Genomic DNA, 6,059 nt, shown 5'->3' with positions numbered 1-6,059 from the left:
TTCCGACAACAAAAGCCTAGGATTTTTTCCGACGGATGTTGGCTCAAACTTGTCTTGCATACACACGGTCAAACAAAGTTGTCGGAAAATCCGATCATTCTGAACGCGGTGACGTAAAACACGTATGTCGGGACTATAAACGGGACAGTAGCAAATAGCTTTCATCTCTTTATTTATTCTGAACATGCGTGGCACTTTGTGCGTCGGATTTGTGTACACACGATCGGAAATTCCGACAACGGATTTTGTTGTCGGAAAATTTTATAGCCTGCTCTCAAACTTTGTGTGTCGGAAAATCCGATGGAAAATGTGTGATGGAGCCCACGCACGGTCGGAATTTCCGACAACATGGTCCTATCACACATTTTCTGTCGGAAAATCCGACTGTGTGTACTGGGCATAACAGTCTGTGGAGAGATGTGATGGTGCCGCCGCCATTTTAGATACCATTCTAGTCAGCTTTTCCTGAGGCTTTGTTGTTTTCAGCTTCGCTTTTCTCCCGCTGTAGATGTCACCAAAATGTGCCCGCAAGTTTCAGGGATTAATGCGGTGATGTGGAGAGGTTATGGTCCGATGTGACTCTGCTTAAACGGCTGTCGGATCCCAGTCAGTGTGGAACTCTAAGCAGACATGTCCTGCTCAGGGGAGTTTCCTATTCCAGCCCCGGAGGAAGAATGATTTCTTCTGGCAATGTAAGTAGGCATCACCCGCCCCCTCACCTTCACAACATCACCTGCGTGCCTGGCCCTGTTTCTTATTATGGAGCTGCTGCCTGCTGAGCTAGGACGGGAGGGGGACTCAAATCCTAATCTATGGAGGAAGGATAAGGTCTGTCAGTAAGCTGCGCCCGCCCCTCACCACACCAGGCAGTACCTGTTCCTTATGCAGCCACTGAGCTGAGGCAAGGGGGGTCTGGGGGGACTCCTGTTCTCCTCTATGGTGGTGGCAGGCACTGATCTAGGGGTATGCTGATCTTCATAAAGATATTTAATAACAGCTATGATTAATTGCTGAAATTGTTGCTAAAACTGCTGTAACTGTTAAAATCTCATATATTGTCAAAACAACATGTTTTGCATATGCCGTATTCTCTGTCTGAAAAAAGTGTATAAAACTGAAGGAAAGAGAGGAAATAAAGCTCAGAAGTTCTTATTCTGAACTGAGAGTCAGAGCTTGATTACTTCATGGCATGCATGCTTCTACATTTAATTTGATAAGGGGTAGATATAATGTCAGACTTTTGTTCAGAATCAAAAACATTTTGGCGCCCAACCTGGGGCTTGAGGCTAGGGTCCCAAGTAGCCGATCAAGAAGGGTCGGGAGAGAAAAGCCAACAAGGAGACAGGAGGAGACTGATCACCTCTAAAAACGGTAAGACACATTTGATATCTCATATATCTAGTCTACTGTTTATCCTGTACCCCTGGCTGGTCAATCTCTGTGCCCATATCGGCTTCCTGCGGCCCTCAAAGACAGGTATTAATCTTGCCTCAAGTCTGTTGATAAGTTAAGGAACCTGCAATTATATCTACCGCCTGTTTTGTTCTGTTCTGTTTTGTTGATCGATCTTGTGTTTTGTGGTGGCTGTTGGGAATGAGGGATTGCTTATATAGTCACGGATGACGGATGAAATTAGTTGACCTGGTTTAAACTTCTCCTGGGACTAGGAGAAGGCGTCAGGACATGGTTAAACTTCTCCTGGGGGGGAATAAAAATAAATAATTGTGCGGCAAAGCACAGCAAGTACCGGCAACCGGGAAACCCCAGGAGGGGGCGTCAGGAACACGCATAGTGTGGGGGATCCTGTGGCAGTTTGAGTAATCCTGTACTTCACTGCAGTTGTCACATATTTTGTTGTTGGTTGATTATGTCATGTCCTAAATGTGTTTGCGGACTGTTATTTAGCATACATGAAGGAGGCTGGGGGTTGGTTAAAGTGGTAGAGCCAGGATATAAGAGAGAAGTTCTTGGTTACAAACCCTTGTTAGCGGAGATCACAGATGTGTTGGTATTTAGATTAAACGTACATCATCCAGTTAAACTTGAAGTTGGTGTAATGGAAATTTGTACGTTCTGTATATAATTGTATTGTATTTTGTATGTATTGCACACTGCCCTCACTGTGCACACGGCACTAATAATGTTTTCAGTAAATGTTTACATTCTTTCGAGTCCTGATTAGAATTAGCCTGCCTATGTAACGCCCCTTGTTACCATAAACGTACAATTGTAATATTAATGTGATACCTACGTAATCATGTGCATAAAAACCTTCAATTGCGTCATAATAAAGCAGAACAGTTATTTGGAAAGATGCTGAGCGTATCTTTTGTATCTGTTCCCTACTGCAATAGTTATTATTAATTTGGAACCACTAATCAATATGAGGATAGGAGTTGTCTATCATCAATTTAACCAAGTCAGCATGGCGAGCTTTGCCTTAGGAGGGGATTCCAGGTGACCCTGAGTATCCGAAACGAGGAGCTTGAGACGATCCTGGAATTTCTGATAATCAGCCGGCTGAGGTAAGCCTTTTGCTTACATTTGAGTTATCAGACTTCCTTGATCGGTAAGGCATTTTCGGGACAAAGGGTACCTAATTTACTCCCCTTAATCGAACTGTATTGATTGGTGGTTATATGTTATGTTGTCCCTGTCTATTGTCCATTGGAGTGGTATAGATAAGAAAGGGAAGAATAGTGCTGTTCACAGGTATATGTAGTACATCTGCTAGATAAAGTAGTTTAGAGGCAAGAGGGTATAGGCACACGTAGAGAAGAGAGAAGGCTGGCCAGTCATTATGGGCATTGAATTAAGTAAGGGAATGAAGGGTAAGAGACCCTCAAAAATGCCCAGCGCAAGAGGAGCGCTATACATGAACCGAAGGTGCGGTTCCGCCTATATTGAGCCCCTAGATTAATGGTTAAAGTGGACAGGGATCCACAATGGGTAACTGGGTTACCAAGGTCCACAGGGACTAAGAATCATGCAGAGTAAAGCTAGAGAAACAGCTATCTATGTGAGCAGGATGGATCAAGGGTGACAATAACACTAGACAGAAAGGGACATTTTCATGTTAAGTTGTGGGATGAATTTGGAGTCAGGCACTACAACTATTAGAGTCAGAAACAGAGAAATGAGAGTTAAAACAGAATACTTTATATGTTGTCAGAGAGGGAAGATGGGATGAGCACTCTGGCTGCCCGTCTGATCATAGAAGCTAGATATAAAAGATATCTGAACAAAATAAGGAAATCAGAATTTAGGCAGGGAAATATTAAAGAGTTAAAAGAAAGTGAGAGAATGATATGCATGTGTTGTGCACAAATGGGAAAAATGTAAGCGATTTTAGAGAGATATTGGTGTATGTGTGTGTGAATGCTGGGACCTTTAGTTCTATTGCTTGTGTGTGTCATGTACGCAGATGTGACTCCCTCCTTTGTGCTCTCCTGAAAGAATGTCCCTGAGAGGTCAGTGATAAGCTGGAAGGACACCATGCCAATTTCTGTTTTTTAGACAAAACATTTATAACAAAATGTGCCGGGTTAACGAATCGAATGGTAAACAATGTGATCACAATTATTTTGAATCTGTTTTCCAGACATGGTAAAATGAAGGTTACATTTAACCGTGTATTACACAAATTGAATATCCTTTGATAGTGGAAACAGTGCATTTAAAAAAGGGAAATTAAGTAAAATTAATTAATAATGAGTATTCATTTCTAATATGAGTTTAACAATTATATAGATATATTGAAACTGGTTTAGACAACAACCTTTGGTTGGAAATGAAATCCAGGTTATTGGGGAAATTTGTAAAAATGGGATTAGTTTAGATTAAGATAACAATTTTGTAATTTTACATTTATACAATAAGCCCTTATTGAGAGAAAAAAAGATTAAGATGAGGTTGTTATTTGGAATAAAGCTGCCATAATATTTAACAAAGCTGAATGGATGGATGGGATACATAAGAAGTTTTTCTACAAAAATGATATTGTAAGGTTTTTGATAATAACATGATGTGCTGTCCATGATGTGAGAGTAATAAATAAAATTAAATATAACAGACCCATCACATCAAGTCCACACACCCTGTTAGGATAGATGCCACCTGCAGCCAGTTGTTTTATAGTTTTTGATGCTTTCTGGTCCATCATACAGATTTTTGATCCTTTTGTTTTTATTTATTTTTGAAATTCAAAGCAGAATGTGTGGATTGTGAAATGTGCCCTCTTCCCTGTAAGTGCAGTGGTATAAGCAGAAGAATATTTTGGATTTATGGACATCTCTGCATGACCGCAGGGTATTGTTATCATTTATTATATTATTGCCAGGAAAAAGTTGTCTTTTGAAACATGAAACTGGAGTTCTTACACAAACAGCGTGATAGAAAACAAGCCATTGTAATATATTTATGGAAGCTGGACCCAGTAATGCAGGGTTCATCCCGATATATCAGAGCCGCAGCTTTTATGCAAAGGTGCTATTAGACAAAGTTAGATATTGTTTTGGTCAAACATTTAATTTTTAATGGTCCGACATTCTGTGCAGCAAATATACAGATAACTGAATGTTTGTCTAATGAAAGGTTTAAAATATGAGTTTATGTACAAATCTAACAATGAAAAATGTGTACATTTGAATCCAGCCACCTTATTGCCTCTATTGGAGGCCGGAGACAAAGGAAGACATGTGTGTTAAATTGATGGTGTAGGAATCAGCTGCTGTGAGCCCAGTGCAGGACACACTCCCTGAAGACCCAGATATTAAATTTTTTGTAGATTTGAGTATGCAGTTTATCACCCAGAAGGATACTCTGTATTCAAAGTCATTGGATCCTTTTTGCCCAGCTCTAGAAGCAGAGCTCCATGTTTTAGCAAAGCCTGTGAGCTATAAAAAGAGTGTATATTTATATAGATAGTCGAGATATAGATAGCTTTTGGTTCCATTTGAAGGGCCAGAAGTTTGTTTTTACTTCAGCAGGTAAACCAATAAAGCATGCCAAGTTAATCTGATTGGCTGGCTGTTTTCAGCCTTCCAGCTTCTTGCTGAGGTAGCCATATTAACTTTCACACATGGAAGCAGACCAGGTGACTAAGGATGCTGCAGAACAGCCCCGGACACTTGATGGGTCTGTGCAACTCACAGATTCCACCCTAGTTCTCGTCCAGTATAGCTGGGATTAATAATTCAACTTTAAGGACCCCAGAACGAGAAGAACAAGTGGTCCACAGGGGGCAACTTCTTATGAAACAGGACTTTGGAAAAGGTGATCATTTATGTCTGCCAGCCACTCTTTTCCCTCCAGCTTGACACATGGACCGTGTCATCAGTCACAAGCAGTTATGGCTGCCTTAGTAAATGAGCGTGGGATAGAGCCAGGGTTCACCACAGTTGTTTTACTAACATACCACTTCTTGTTTTACCTGTTACCAAAAGCTGAACATCCCTTCCAGAGATTACAAAAAAGATATATCCAGATGCCCACGTCAGGATCTTACAAGTATGCATTTTGTCTGTATGGACATGTTTTTTGGATGTCCAGTGGCAAATGCTACTGCAAAGGCCACAGTAAAAAGTGTTATCAGAAGTAGTTTGTAAGTACAGAGTGCAGAAAGTACAGAGAGTAACAGAGGAAATAATTTTTATAGGAGAGTCCTTACTAGAAGTTTTGAGGTTTTATTTTTACACCCCCTACTGTCTACAATATAGCAGACAAAGTAGAGTAAGAAACTAAAAAACTTTTGCCTGAACGTTTTCTTATATTTGATCAAGCCCCTAAGGGGGATGTTGGACTCTCTCCCTATGGGATTTGGTTTGGGAGTGTGTTACTCACTTGCTTATATTTTGTTTCAGCAGCTAAAGTCCTCCATTCGGATCTCACGGAGAATGTTGATGATCTTTTATGCCCCGTACACACGGTCGGATTTTCCGATGGACATTGTCCGATCAGAGCGTGTTGTCGGAAATTCCGACCGTGTGTGGGCTCCATCGGACATTTTCCATCGGATTTTCCGACATACAAAGTTGGACAGCAGGAGATAAAATTTTCCA

The sequence above is a fragment of the Aquarana catesbeiana genome, linkage group LG10 (genome assembly GCF_042186555.1).
Source record: "Aquarana catesbeiana isolate 2022-GZ linkage group LG10, ASM4218655v1, whole genome shotgun sequence".
In the NCBI taxonomy this organism is placed as follows: domain Eukaryota; kingdom Metazoa; phylum Chordata; class Amphibia; order Anura; family Ranidae; genus Aquarana; species Aquarana catesbeiana.
This window is presented reverse-complemented; position numbering follows the sequence as displayed.